Below are 15999 nucleotides of genomic sequence, written 5' to 3'. Positions count from 1 at the left end.
AGCTTTAAAGTCATTCAGTTTTCTGGTAAACAGCAAACTTCTGCAATACAAGACTTAGCAGCACCTCAGAGAGCTTAAAGCACCTCTGTTTCTAAATATTTGCTTCAACAAACTCAGTGAATTTACTACAGTATTTGCATCTATCGAGAACGGGGTCAAAGTGATACAGATCCCTTCTGGCACAGTCCCACTCATCTGGCTGTGATTTTTGCCTGTGCCACTTCAGTCACTGGCAGCGATGGAAGAACTCCTGTCAGTGTATTTTATTTACACAGATGTCTTACATACTTCTGTCTGCACTGCGGGAGAGAGCACTGGGTTAAGCTCTGCAACTGCACACCAGCTACAACCAGTCTGTAGAGCAGAGAAATCCTACCTGTAAGAAAAAGCCCATTTTGCAAGACTTGCATTCAGTGTGTGGCATTTGGGGTCTGTTTAAGCTACCCAATCCTAGTTCTTAATTAAGCCTTGGTCTGAGGATCCCAGGCATCACAAAAGTGAGAGAAAATCTGGTACTATTGCAGAAAAGAAACCATGAAATCAAGTGATTTTCAGGACAGCAAAATCTAGAAGACCTTGGATAGACCACAGAATCACAAAGGTTGGAAAAGACCACAAAGATCATCTAGTCCAACCACTGACCTGCCATCACCATGCCCACTGACCATGTCCCCCATTGCAACATCCACACATTTCTTGCATGCTTCCAGGGACATCGACTCCACCACCTCCCTGGGCAGCCTGTGCCACTGCCTCACCACTATTCCTGAGAACAAATTTTCCCTAAAATCCAAGCTGAATCTCCCCAAAGTGCAAATTGAGGCCATATATTGCTATGTGCGTGTTCAGTAACAGAACAGTTGATGGGCATATCCTTCCATCCCTCCCCAGGGTTACAAGCACAGAATTCATATAAACACTAGAAAAATCAAAAACTGAGTTGAATTCAAGGCTAGCAAACCAAGTCTATGTAGCTTTGTTTTAGCACAGAAAAGGAAGGATAGATGTGAGGCTTTTCAGAAAAGATTCTCCCACAAAGTTTATCACATCTTTTTTTCAGTTTTCAGTTGGAAAGTTTTGGCTACAAGAAGGACCTCTATCATACAATCTCAGCATTTTTTCATAGCAACATTTGCAAATATTTCCCCCATCCGCATAAATTAGCAGCATATATGTCCTATAAGAAGAGACTGTATTCGAGAGGAATGGCATTTTTTTTTTCCATTCATTATAATGTGGTGGAATATTTTCAAACTTCAAGAATGAGCCTGTTCTGGGTGGGCTCAAGCGTTAGGCAAAGATTAAGATACATCCTTGCTACAGCTAAGCCTACTCTGGAGGAGTGGAGTCATCATCCCTGGAGGTTTTCAAGAAAAGAGTAGATGTGGCAATGGAGGATGTGTTTCAGTGGGTAAAACCATGGTTTTTGTGATTTGGATGGGCTGATGGTTAGACTAGGTGATCTCAGAGATCTTTTCCAACTTTAATGATTCTTTGATCTGAGCTCTGTGCGATTTAGTGTCATAACCTACATACACACAATGGGATTCCTCTCTTCCAGCTGTGCCATTACACTGCCTCAGCACAATCCTTTACTGCCTTTCAGCTCATGGGGCTTTTTACACTGTGCTTGTGCCCACAGAGGGGCAGCTGCTGTTTAGAGAAGGTCACTAGCACAGGTACAAGTGCTCACCTGCTACATTCACACTCATGTGTTAACCACCTCTACCTTTCCTCTGCTTTAGATACTGGAGATAGGATGTTTGATGCAGACTGCATCAATGTACCTTTCACATCAAATGAAACTTCATGCTTTTTACTACCACAGAAGGCCAAGGTAGTCAGTTCCCAGTCTGAAACACAGCAAAGCCAACAGCAAGCCATCCTCCTCTATGGGGCTTGGAGAAAGAACAAGACTTGGAAGCTCACCACGAAGGTTATAAATCAACTGGGAAAGATCCCAAACAGCCAGAAGAAATCCCTATGGTTGAAAAGGGTGCTTGCTCTGTCAGTTCCCACAGCAGCAATAGCATGGAGAGGAAATCTCATGCCATTCTGCTATTCACATGACCAGACCAAAATGTTGAATTCCATTTCATACATTGATAAGGCATACCAAAACATCAGCAAGTGACGTCATGCAAAAATCCAAACAGGCTAAGCCCACAGGTGTTCCTGATAAGATAAACAGTGCTCATCATTGTGACCATATTCACTCTGGGAGCTTAGGGCAAAGGGAAAAGCAAGAATCAAAGAAAAATGCTGTCCTATGCTTTAAAATAATTTTATTTCTAACAATGTATCAGTTCTTTCAGAGAAATTTTATGCTTCTTATCAAATATCTTCTTGGTGAGCTTTTATAGTAGAGGTGGAAGGAGAGCTTTCCACTACTCTGTGACGAGAAGTATTGGTGCTCAATGCCTCGGATAAGGAAAGTCATTCATAATTTCACAGCATCAGAAAGCTGCCACTCACTGCTGATTATGGACTCTGGTCTGGCAGCCTGCAGGAGCTCAGAGTCCAGCTGAACATCAGTAGTCCCTGGTCCCCTCCCCAAAAATCTCTACAACCAGAAAAACAAGTTCTTCAACTTAAAGAGAAATATTTAGAGAAGCAGCAGGACCCAGAAGATAAAAAGCTAGTCTGGCTAACAGGAGATCAGGGGTCCTACTCACAGATGCATTCCCAGTACCAGTGCAAAATAATTAGTTTTTCTGAGTAGTCACTCACACTGACAAGAACAAAGGCTAGCATAGAAAGTCAAAACTTCCTTGCTGAGCTTGAGTAACATAGATTTATAAATCTTATTTAATTTATGCATAGATACTGAAATTTTAAAAGCAGATAGAGAGTATTCCAAGGGGCTAAACTTCTCTGTTGAAGTTATTTTTGCTTTCTTTTAGCTTATCACAGACAATTATTTCATTGTCAGGAAATTGCAAAGAACAAAGCTTCCAGGAGTCAGCACATGAAGTTTTTCTAAGTTGATACAAAAGCATTCAGGCAGCAGTATAAAGGCATTTCTGAAGTTCTGCTGAATTCAAATCAAATCATCTTCAGAAGGTGACAGCAGGATGACACTGCTCTAGCGCATAAAGATGCAAAGCCAATGTCACTGTCTGTAGACTTTTCCCTTATGCAGGACCTGGGTTCCAACAGCAAGATTTTCATACATACAAATGCAACTTTCCCTGACCCTTCCAGCCAGCCCTTAACTTCAGGGTTATTTGCTGCCATTCTCCAACTAAACACACTGCAAATCCCGAGAAGGCAAGTTCATTAAGGCGGTATTCAGTGTGCCAAAACTCACCTTGAAAAGCGAATTAGTGTAAATGAAAGTAAATGGAAATATCAGTATTCCAGGCAGACCCGAGAGATCCACGAAAGTATCAAGGAATAATGTTGAAGCTAAGAATGGAGGTGATTTTTGCAAGATCTTAAAAGCACAGGAAAAAATATCTGGAGCAATCATGTGGTGGAATGGAAAAGAAATAACCACAGGGCAAGATCAACAGGAGGAGAAATAAGCTACCATGTGAAATGGCACTCTGGCCCAGATAAACTGATTTGCTTATATCTATATCTATATCTATATATATATATATACACACACACACATATATATATATGTAATGTGTTAAACAGCTATCCCAAGACCTTAATGGTAAAACTGGTGGTTTTGTTTACTGAATTACTGAAGAAATTTAAGCATCCTGACATTGACAATTTAACAAAAAAAAATTAACTAGAGAGGGGTGTAAATTAAGCTGGCTGAAGGCACTGTTTAATTCATTGGTAACTTAAGCTCAGCGTAAAAAATGGAATATATTCTGTCAAAGAGAGCAAAAAAAACCCTTAAAGAAGGTTGTTTCTCACATGGTATACTCACGCACTGAGAATAAAGTACCATTACAGAAGGCACCCCAAAACGGAATTTCATGGATTTCATGTGTTTATGAAGTTGATGATGCCTCTAGAAACACTCATTTCTTTTTATGCCATTACTATTTGCTGTTCAATTACTATTTTATAATTATCCACTAATCAAGTGCTTATAAAATAGTAATAAGAGCCTCCCAGCATATAGATAAAGAGAATTTTCAGAAGCTCCTCCTTTGCCCCTTTCTACAGAAATAGTATGTTAAAGAACCCCAGAGTCTGGGCTGGTGGGAGGTGTCCAGTCTCAGACAGTTCACTAGAGATACAGCCTCACATCTCAGGTCAGAGGGAGAGTGACATCCTCACAACCCAATGACCAGCCTATCCCAGTATTACCCTGCCTGACCCATGGCCAAGCCAGGCAGGATCACCAGTCCACAAAGCAGCCTGGCTGTTCAAAACAACAATCTCAAAAGTCCCATCCGATGGAGGGCTTTCACAGAGCCAAAGAGTTTTATGACCTAGTAGCCATCTCTGCCCCAATCCACTCCGGTCCTAACATGGATCCCATCCCAGAACACCCAGCATCTCCATCCCTACTCTCCTTGCACAGAGAGGCAGCAGAACCGGGATAGACTTGAGTGCAGGATAGTTGTTTATATCTTTGTACAGGGGAAATCTGGGATTATTTATGGAAATTCAGATGTTGCTATAAATAACAGATGCTGTTCTAGAAGGAAAATGACTTTTTGTTTGAGGTTTTTTGAGGGTTTTTTGTTGTTGGTTTGTTGTTTTTTCTAAGCGGTTTAGAAAAGAGAGCTGAGTGTTTTCTCCAAAATACAGAACAACTGCATCAAAATAAAATGAATATTTCTTGGGGCATGGGTTTCATAAGGTACCTACTATTACTGGACTTTGGGGCACTTTAGCAAAACTGTTAAAAAAATCTAAAAAATAAGACTTTATGGCTGCTTTGGCCTTCACCCTACTGAAAAAACTTGTTCTCTTTCATGCTATTTCTCTGTGGCAGAAGAAAGGGACTTCCATATAATAAATGAAGAACTGCACTGAAATTGAGAGCTTCACATCTAATGCCTACACAAGAAAAACACAGAGTTCAGCAGAAGATGGAAAGCCCAACTAATTCCTCCAGCTCAGCCATAACAACTTGTCCTCTACACAATCACCATGGGTCTTCTTCAGCTTTGCTGTATAAACACATATACCACAGCCCATACTTTTTTTCTTCTTGCACATACTGGAGGTTTCAGAAAAAACACCTTTCTGTTGGATATCGTATTTTGCGATGGCCAAAAGTATTTCACATTTTACTGATTTTACTGTAAAGGTGCTGGTATGATATTCCTAAGATCTGCCACTACTCAAAAAGTTTTACTTGATGCATGTGCAATTTTCTCATTTTTAACTTCAATTTATAATTTTAAATTATGTGGGATTTTTTGTTTGCTTGTTTTTAATAAGTACAATCCATTTGACCTGCTGAAAGAACTTACTCCAGTTTTTTCCAGGGCTTAACAGTGCAGCAGTACGAATTACTGTTGTGACAATGCCAAGGGTAAGCATTAGCAGTGCAATCAACCTGATCTGTGACACGTTTTAAAGAACATCTTAGATGCTCAAATCACAAAGCCAACATTTATCAGTGTTTATTTTCTATATTATTTAATAAAATAAATTTCATAAAATGGCTACAAAATTGCATATATCTTCGAAATATCTTTGTTGTTCTAGAAAGCCTCCCAGCGTCCATCTGCTAATAGTAACATGACAAAATGTTCCCTTAATTTAGTATATAATGTGTTTACCAAAGATAATAACATTTTGTGGAAGGGTCACATGGAGAGAAGGTCACAGTGCACTTAGCCACCATTTGTATACTGAGCACTGCAGTAAATATTTGATTATGCATATATAGAAAGCCAAAAGAGCACACACAGCATAGTACACAGACCACAGTGAGCTCTCGACTGAGCTGTTGCACAGCAGGAAGATGGGCCAGGATGGAGGCCCTGTCCCCATCACCTGTACACACTGCATCACCCTTAAAAGAAAAGGCAGGAGTACAAAGTAAAGTTGACCTTAATTGTTTCCCAAGGGATGGTATGAGAATGTGTAAAATGCAAAGGCTGGGAGCCACACCAAACTATTATATTCATAAGGCAGCAATGCCTGGATCTGATCAGCTTGAAGCAAACAAGCAGTTTGGGTGATTCCACAGGCAGGTTTTATTAAGAGAAAATTCTCAGTAAACTTTAAAATAATTCAAAGATTCTCCCTTCACAGTGTAAATGTCTGATCAAAGCAAAGGATGTTTACAACGATGATGCAAGGTGGATCACCCTATGGATCTCCTATGAAGACACTGAAGGCAATTTCCTCCAACACTTGCTAGTCTATCAGACGACGGTATGACAGTGGGATGTACATGGGACAACAGAGCAGAAGAAATAATTGAAAGGAATGAGAAAAAGAATAAAAGCCTATGTAATTAATACCCTTTTCAAAACAAACAAAAAAAGCGCAAACCAATAGGACTGCTATGCAGATCTCCCAGCAGGACACATTAGCAGCCTCCATCTAAGCCAGTCATGCTTTTTCTCTCTCTCTCCTTTTTTTTTTTTTTTAATAATTCATGATCATCATCACACACTCCACTCAATCATGCACTGCAATCATCACGTCATCGCCACTCACTCTGGCAGTGAGGGACATGACCATGACAAGAGGTTGAATTAGTCAGACTTAGTTGCATCAAATACATAGGAAACACAATAGGGGAGAATTCTGCCCAAAATCACAATCTGGAAAAGTTATGTTTAACAAAATACTAACCACAAAAAAGAAAAAAAGAAAAAAACCCTTGTAGAAAAGCTGAGTGAAAATAATGTCATGTAATGAATTTAGGAGGTGTCTCAGCAACACACATCTCAAAGTTCCTGCAAAGTGCGTATCATATAAAGGTACTTTCATCTGATAATGGTAATGATTTGACAGAGTAGAGTATCAGGCTAAGAGTATGTGGATACATCTGTCAAAATAAAAAAATAACATGTAAAAACAATAGCACCCCCCAGCAACAATGGAATCCCCCTTAAAAATAAAAAGTTTCAAGCACTAATGCTTCTAAGCAGAAACTCTGTTGTTTCTCTACAAAGAGAGTCAGCAGTTAGTCTTAGGTAAATAACAAAACAATCCAAGTTTATCAAACTACATCAGGGTAGTGAAAAGGCCGTTTCCAGGAATGTTTCATGTTTGAGTGAGAAAACAGTAGCTCATGAGATGGACACTTCATCTGCCTCTCAAATTATGCATCTGAGGTTCAGTCTGGTGTGCTTTCTTGTGCTGCAACATTCAGTATGGGGTGCTCTTGAAATACATGTTGGTTGCAGAAAAATAAACAGTGCCAGCACTTGCAAGCATCTTGATTACTGCATAGTGTCCTAGTACAGGCAAAATGTTTGCTGACTGAAGTAAACATCATGATTAATTTAAAGAAAAAAATTAAGACATAGTAGGTACGTTAAGAAATCTCTCTTAGTAGTTATAAATGAGTACATCAAATCCTGCCAGTTCTTGCAGGATTGTAAATTCACCAGTACTCCCATATTAAAAACATGCAGAAGTGTTGACAGGATCGAGGCCATCAGAGACTCATTCTCCAAGTACTGACAACCTAAGTAATGTTCTGGCTTCAGCCAGACTGCTTGGCATTGTGAGACGGACCTCAGGCATGAGGCTACTGCAGCATCACAATGTAGGTTAAGGCTGGATACTAACATCCTTACAACTAAGATGCAAGATGGGTCCTTGACAATTACTCAGCAAGCATGTAAATGCATGTGTGGCTTCAAGATTTCAAATATCTTTAACTCCATTCAAGAAAACCACAGACCTAATTTTTGCACTGGACTAGGTTTTTAGTGAACAAGTACTGAGTATAGGCTATATGCAGAGTAAAGTTCTTCCCGACTTATGAATGGCAATATCAAGTTTCAAAGCAGGTGTCATTCTAAAAAATCATTTTTAATACACATCATTATAATAAACAACAAGCTAAAAGGTATTGAGGATAATAGTATGCTAGTAATTTAAACATGAAACAATGAATAGTGCTTACATTTGCAAGCTTGTAGTCTAGACAAGAGCAGGAGTATTTAAAATACAAGAAAGCCTTACAGCGGGAGAGGGAAAGAGGTAAGGTAATTGAATACAGAATGTGATATATTTAGATTAAGATGTGTAATGAGAAGCTAAAAGGATTAGTGGAAAAAAATAATTGGATTTAGGAATACGTATAATTGGCCTTTTACTATAAAACTATCACCTACACAAGGAAGGTACCTGGAAATGGGAATTCCGTAACTGTGCTAAGGTCAAAAATAAGCATTAAAAATTGAAGTGGAGACTTTTTAAGATGATTTTACTTGTACATTTTTAAGAGTAAGTAGCAGACTGATTTCATATTCTAGAAGGATTTCGTTTACTAGTACCCTTCCCTTCTGTCCACTTAAATATTCAGGTATTTGTATGAAGAGTAATGGGTTTTTTATTACTATTTAAAACAGTTCCATGGAGTTGGTGATGTGCATCTACCTAGGCTGAGTTGACATTCTGTATTGTTACAAGATGAGAAAAACTAAACAGGCACCTCTTAGATCTCTGTCCCTCACTTTGAGAGAAATATCCACTAAGAGCCAAAAAAAGAACAACCTAGACTTAAAATAGCAAACCAGGAATCAAAACTGTTCTCCACATTCTTCTCCAACATGATCACTGAATGCATAGCCTGCGTCTCCCACCAGAGGCAGAGGGTCAGAGAGCTGATGACTAAATACAAAGGACATAAGAACATGAAAGGAAGAATCAGGTGGAAATACTTGGAGAACCAGAGAAGCAAGCTATTCTTTTCTTCCCAAGTGCTTGCATAGACCATTTCCAAGGAAATGCTAACCATAGGTTTACGACCAAGAAAACAAATGTTTGTACTCTTGCATAAAAAAGGTGGTTTTGCTTGTTGGTGCAAGAACAGCACTGCTTAAAGAAGTCTTTGGCTGAAGAAGGTCAATCGCATTGGAAATATCTTTTCACTTTTTAGTCATGTTTTGCAAGGCAGGCTGCAGACAGGGTGAGATTTTCAAGGATGTTTTTTTGATTCAGCTGCTCTGACAGTGATACTTGAAAGTATATAAAGACTTTCGTTCCTTATATATTGACAGCATGGTTTCTATTGGGGAGAGGGGAATTTCAAAAATCGGTCCCTATCAATCTGTAAATGCTTTTTCATTAGACTTTTTCCTCTTATTCCTTGGAGGAGAGGGAGTGATATTGCAGCGTGGTGAAGTTCACCTGCCCATCTGAGCCCAAGGCCTGCTCCTGTGGGTCTCCATGGGCTGCAGCTCAGGGTGCTCCTGTGGGGGCTCTCCATGGGCTGTGCCTCCTTCAGACCCCATCCACTGCTGCGCCATGGACTCTTCTATGGCTGTATAGGCAGATCTGCTCCACACGGTGCCCACAGGCTGCAATCAGACAGCCTGCTCCTCTGTGGGCCTTTTCTGGGCTGCAGGGAGCTGCTCCTGTATGCTTGCAGCTCTTCCTGTCCTCCTGCACTGACCTTAGTGCATGCAGAGCTGTTTTCTCACTTCTCTCACCCCGTCTCTCCCAGCTCCCTTTCTAAAATCTGCTCTCCCAGAGCACACCCAGCATCACTCAGCTCAGTTCTGGCAGCAGTGAGTCCCTTTTGAAACAGCTGGAGCTGGCTCTGATCTAAGATGGTAGCAGTGCTGAGCTCTGTTCACAGAGGCTTCCCTTGCAGCATCCCCACTAGCAAAACTTTGAGACTTAAACCCAGTACAAAGAACAGTGTGGATGAGCTGAGCCGCCCATCAGCAAGGAAGCACTGCAGAGTTTGGGAGAACGAAACACATGACAGTGACAAGCAAGCACGGGTGTGTCACAAGGAGCCCTGCTCTAACAGCCAGAAGCACATGGTTACTGTGTGGAGAAGGTCATTCAGCAGTTCTCATGGGTGAGGAGGTAGTAGCAGTTTTCAAAAGCATGAGGTGAGTGCATCAGGTTTTTTTCCTAAAAACGGAGCTTCAGTAACAAGCAAACGACCACTTTCATAGAGAAATAAGTACCCTCCATGCAGATCCATGAAATTGTGTCTTGTATACTTCTCTCAGCCCCTCACACGTCTCAAGTCTGAGACAGCTTTAGTCCTCTATTTCCATCGCATCATATCACAAAACTAAGATGCACCCTCTCTGAAGAAAAGATAATCCCTTCAATGGTGAGTCTCCCCCCTCCTGACCCATCCTGCTTCTCTTAAGTCTCCAAAGCTACTTTCCATCTTCTTAAAATACAGTGTACAAATTCACCCCACCCTTCAGCCCCAGGACTCCCTCTCTAACTGCAAACATCTGGAAATAAAGCATGTCAGTTGCTACTTTGTACTAGAGTTAACAGGTTTGGAAGGAAGGAGGAGAGGGGGGAAAGAAGGAGGGAAGGAGGAAGTCTTAATAGATACATCTCTACAAACAAAGAGAGAGTGAAAGAGGATCAAAGGATTTACCGAATGAACGTGTCAAGAGACGTTAAGAAGATGGCACGACGGAAAGCAAATAACATACTGAGGTAGTGGCAGAGTCCCTCAGCACAGAAATAAACTAGCAAGAGCAAAAACATCCATAAAATACTGCAAGAGAAGTACCATATATCAGTGCCTGGGAGAGGAACAGAAAGATGGAAGGGGTAATTCTCCTACTAGGCAGTTTTATAAAATTGTTGTGCCGTGACCTGGCAGTCCGCTATTGGTCTGGCTGATTACTACAGCCAAAGTTCTTCCAGAGTTTATAGTGAGCATAAACAAATGCTTTTCCACTAAAACCAATATAAACAAATCATCCACTAACACATTCTGCCTTCCAACAGTTGTACACTGTCAAATAGTGTATGAGCTCCAAAAGCAGTTACTCATATTCTGAAGTGAGCAGCATTCATCTGCCTGTCTCTATTGAAATTCACTGACCTTTTATGAACTGAAGTCAGTTTCCCTTAGACATGAAAGGTCAGAATCTGACTTTGTCTATATTCATATTTTGTGAGGTTTTTAGCTAGAAATCCACAGCCTCCAACAAGGATACTTCAAACAGACCACAAGGGAAGTCAGAGCCAATTCAAACCCAGGGACGTTTGCTTGAGTGCAGGACAATGACGAGTCTCAGAATAGTGAGAAATGTGTACAGCCACTGAAAACTTAGCACAGTAAGAGCTGGGCTGTTTAAGTTATTAAAAGCTGATCTTTCTGCCATGTAGGAATAGTGGTACATTTGTGTAGTATATAATTCTATATAATTTGTTGCTTCTTTCAACAAATGTAGATTTGGAGCCATATCCTCATTAGACAGAAGCAACACAAGCAATTCCTCCTCATGACTGTTAAAATAAAGGAGAATGCAATGTAGTAGCGTTTCTCTAAATGCTGGTTTAATTGTGACAGAACAGGAATAAATCAGAGAAATTTTGTCTGGCTCTCAAGGTCAAAACTGAAGTCTGCTTTCTTCTGCAATATCACCTAGTCTGTAGAAGGGATGAAATACTTTCCTGAAGGTTACTATTAAGTCTTGAGCTCAATAGAAGTCCCTGAATAAAATATGAGAGGATTCTTCTTTTGATTCCATTGTTTGATATGCCAATCAGCAATCAATAGTTCCCAACTCTGCTTGCAGTCCCGGGGAACCAGCAATGTTCTTCACCAGGATTTTGTTCAGCTGCCCAAAGATGTAAGAACAATGCATTATTCTGTACACCAAATCACAAATACTCTATGTCACCTGCAAATTGAGCAGGAAATGCTGCACAAGTATTATGTATAATCCAGCATTGATATGCGTTTTAAATTTGGTACAATTCATACTTTTCACGACTGTGTTTTTTCTTTGAACTCAGTAACTTTAAAGTACGCATCGATTCTAGGTTAACTAAACCAGCCATGATCTTAAAATACCCATTTAACTCTAGCAGCACATAATTCAGTGTGGTAATAGAGGGACTATATTAAAAGCTAGTAATTTATAAGACAGCTAGGCCACAATGACTGGAAAAGCAACCTGAGAGGAGATAAACAGGTTCGCTTTCTGTCCGCAAGAAAGTCTCCAAATCATTCCTGACTGATGTTTGTGTAATCTGTTCTTGCTCCAGACTTTATTCTGGTGTTCCCCAGGCAATTAATTCTAGCACTCCATTGTCTATTCTGTTAGAATGTTTTTGTTGGTTTTTGTGGGGCTTTTTTCCCCCCTATAAATAGCCTCTATCTTTTTTTTTTGCTGCATTTTTAAACTCTTTGTAGCTTTCCCCTACTCACGAGGGTCCAGGAGAAAATGTTATTCCTTTCTTCTTTCCACTAGTTTTAAACAGTCTTCTCAGTCTCCATTTCTTTAAGCTGGATAATCCTCATGTTTCCATCCTTTTCTGCAGCTCATGAATTCAGCCTTACTTTTTTAACTCGTTCTTCTTTTCCCTTTTTTCTGAACCTCTGATGTTTTTCTTTAGTGAAAGCCTAAAAGCAAACACAGTACTCCATCTGAGCCCTAATCGTTTTGGAACGGAGCAGGAATTTTCTTCAAACATCTTGCAGGCAAAAACTAGTTTAAAAATCAGAGTATAATATCTTTTTTGAAGAAGAAAAAAATCATAGCAATCATGACTGACTATATAAATCATGATGGAAAAAAAAACTTCAGATCTTTCTCATCAAGAACTGCCACATAGGCAGCTCTTCCTATCCTGTTACTGCAGTTCCTGCTTAGCTACACTGCCCCAAATTTATAATAGTAAATTGAAGATAATTAATTAAGTGCCTTTCCCTTGGGCCATTTCTCTAAACCTGTTCTCCAAGCCATTCTCCTTGACTAATTCAATCACTGCTTTAACTTTCTACCTCCCAAAAGAAAAGCATTTGTATAGTGATAGAGAACTACTTGCCACTAATTATTAATCAGTTGTTATGGAGTTCTTTTCTACAATAAGGAAAAATTTAATCCAAGCTTGAATGAAGTAAAAGAAATGAGAAGATATGAAACTTACAGTAGTTGGCCTTTTCACAGACCCTCACTTCTGCCTGATGTCTGATCACAAAATGTTACGTAAGCAAAGACAGTATTAAATGCTCAAGAGTAAATGCCATAGGCACAGACAACAGGAGTGGAAAAGCTGTCCTTCCCTAGGACAGGAATAGGAAGAGAAAGATCCTATCTCTCAACAGCAACAAATGAAAATAGCAGCAGGGTTTTTTTGAAGTGCTTAGCATTTTATATCCATTAAGCTTGTTGTTAATAATACCAATAAAGCATGGAGGAGTAACCTGAAAACTGATCAAAACAAAGCCTTCAATGATTTTGTTTATTCCTGAGACAATTGTTCTACTACATCACTGTGCATGGAAGGAGAGCAAAATTAAGTTTTCCAGATGAATGTTCTAGAGAAGATTAAAAAAAGACAGGGAAGCCTAAAAGCTTGTGGCCATAAGATGGCCTTTCCTTAATCATGGCTCAGCTACACTGCAGAAAAACTTGCACTACTATTGGCCACGTTAAAAACCTTGGGACACTTAATGGGCAAAGGCCTTCAGTCCCATGACTCTAAATAGGGCCTTTCTCAATCACAATCTTGACTTGGAACTTTCAAGACATCTTTATATTACCAGTACTTATATTCTGGCCTTTTCCTAATCACCAACACTGACATTTCTCTCTCCTCCACTCCTCCAAGCTTGCAGAGATGTACAAGCTTTCTGATTATTAGTGACTTTTCAAATTTGGTTGGAACTGGCCAATGAGTTCAAAAGAGGGTGGGAATATTAAAAGGGCACAGCAGAGGACACACAGATCTCAAGGCTGCACAGCTGATATGAGCTCCTTCTGAGCTTCAGCAAACACAACTGTGTAGATATCAGAAGTGTGCTAAAGAACACCATTTCTCAGACTCTCCAATCAGTGTCTTTCTTTCATCTCTGTTTTGTGTGCTGTTTTTTTAGTCATGAGGTTTGCCTAGGTATAGATAGTTGCTAGACCTTCATTTAAAAAATATTTCTGTGCATATCAATTATTATAGTCTCACCCTAATATTAGAATGAGCTTGTCTGTTCGTGGCTTCTACTCAAGTGCATCACTTCTCTTGGTGATTCTACAATTACTTTGGGTTTTTTTATTCTGTTTGCCACAATTCAAAATAAGACACATTAGGCCTACATAGTTGGAAAATACCAGACAGAATACCTCCTCTCTCAGAAAAGAGGAAAAGTGATCTGGACAATTAAAGACTTTAGAACTACACTTAGGAAGAAAGAAATCAAAGATATCTAAGACCGTGGAAAATTGGTGGTGTAAAATGGTGAGATGAATTTGCCAAAGGTTGAAATACTCAGAAAAACAGATTTTCAAACAAGAGAAAAAGTTTTCATATATCTGGACTCCATTAAAGTGCTTTATACAGTGTCATATGGGAAAAAACTATGCTGTATAAAATGGGAATTGAATCCAACAATTGTAAGATGGTAAGAATCCCTACAAGGAGGGATGTGCTGACAGCAAAACAATTGGTCTAAGGGGGAGGTTTTCTTGGAGTTCTTCAAACAACTATGTAGTTCTCTTCATGCCTTTGGATTAAAAAGCAATGTCAGAAGGATGGACCCCTTAATCAAAAGGACAGACAAAGTGGCATAGATTGGACTGCATAAAAATTGTGTCCTGTTCACCACCTGCAGCATGCATATGTTAAAGATGATGTATGAGTTGGCACGACACTGGAAGAAGCAGATGACTGTAATGGTAGATCCACTGGATACCCATCAGCACTATTGAGGTTTCTGGCAAGTTTTGATGGCAGGACTTGGAGTTCCCAGTTTCTCATCTAGACATTGTGAAGAACCAGATGACCATGAAGTACAGAGCTCTGAAAAAATCAGTCAGCTTTTAGCAGTTCCAAACGTAAGGACCAGCATTTAAAAATCACAACTTTTTTGTCACAGGCTGGAATTTCATTAGTCTGATGAGGAGCAGAAGAAAGAATGAGTCAATCAGTAAAAGAAGGAACAAGAACCACACCTATGATGTCACCATTATAGAAAAATGTGATCCTAGTGTATAAGGAGGCAAAATTATTTCCTGATCCAGTAGGAATGTAGATTTCATTATGTAACAGTTTCATGGAACTACCTCTCTAATGCCATACAGTCCCAGTCATGCAAGGAAAAACATACCAAAGCAGGTGTTCACTGCTGAAGTGATTGAAGCTAAGGCAATCTGATTTGTATACTCTACAAATAGAGTGTTGGAATTAGACATAAATCTGTAAAAATCAGCAGGGAACTTCAATGACAGTACTGGTAGATGTTACCTAAGATGTAAGACAAGATCACTATAAGAGCAAAAAATATGGAGTAATCATACGTCTAAGATGGCAACTAAAATATTTTTTATAAACTAACCCAAGAATTGTAATAACTAGCTGCAATAAGCATTTAGCAACTCTGAAAGTCCTTTCTAGTCCAGTACTTTTGTATTTCCTAACAAATAGGCATTTCGATTTCATATGCACTGAGAAAAAGATATCTAAACTCTGCATGTTATAAAGCCATGTTATAAAGCTGGCAATTTAGTTCAAGTAAACTGCCAAACTGAGTCCTACCTCAGGCCAAATTAATATATGCAGTATGTACAAGAGATACAAGTAATTCATAAAGCTGTTTTTCTGCATTTCATGCCAAGAATTTTTCTTTACTTATATTTGCAGGTTCAATTATATAATCACTAATCTTTCAAAGTGACTAACTTCAATCAGAAATGCAAGCATCCCCCAGTCAACTAAATTCATTTTAGAAAATCCACAGTGCACTGATCCAACATGATCAAGACTCTGTGAAGTTATAGCACTAGGAGGAATTTTCCACTTTTCAATTTCACTTTGAATAAGTTCATTTTAAATATATTTTTATGGTGTCCTCAAAGTAATAAATAACAATTTTCAAAAAGAAAAATCATGAAGAAATCAAATTCCACAGTGCTTTAGATGAAACCACATGAGTTCATGCTGTATTCTGAA

General features: G+C 39.3%; 1 long non-coding RNA gene across 6 annotated transcripts in view; it reads right to left on the bottom strand.

The window, feature by feature from the left end:
* The window catches only part of LOC125690359 (uncharacterized), a 76778-nt gene that overhangs the window by 50157 nt on the left and 10622 nt on the right, over nucleotides 1-15999 (bottom strand). For 4 of the 6 annotated variants that reach the window (XR_007375638.1, XR_007375639.1, XR_007375640.1 and 1 more), the window contains exon 2: nucleotides 12263-12457. The exons of the other annotated variants lie outside the window; for them this stretch is intronic. This is a non-coding gene — a long non-coding RNA (uncharacterized LOC125690359). The remainder of the gene's footprint in view (nucleotides 1-12262; nucleotides 12458-15999) is intronic. 6 annotated transcript variants of the gene reach the window in all.

The sequence above is a fragment of the Lagopus muta genome, chromosome 3, assembly GCF_023343835.1.
Source record: "Lagopus muta isolate bLagMut1 chromosome 3, bLagMut1 primary, whole genome shotgun sequence".
NCBI lineage: Eukaryota > Metazoa > Chordata > Aves > Galliformes > Phasianidae > Lagopus > Lagopus muta.
This window is presented reverse-complemented; position numbering and strand designations above follow the sequence as displayed.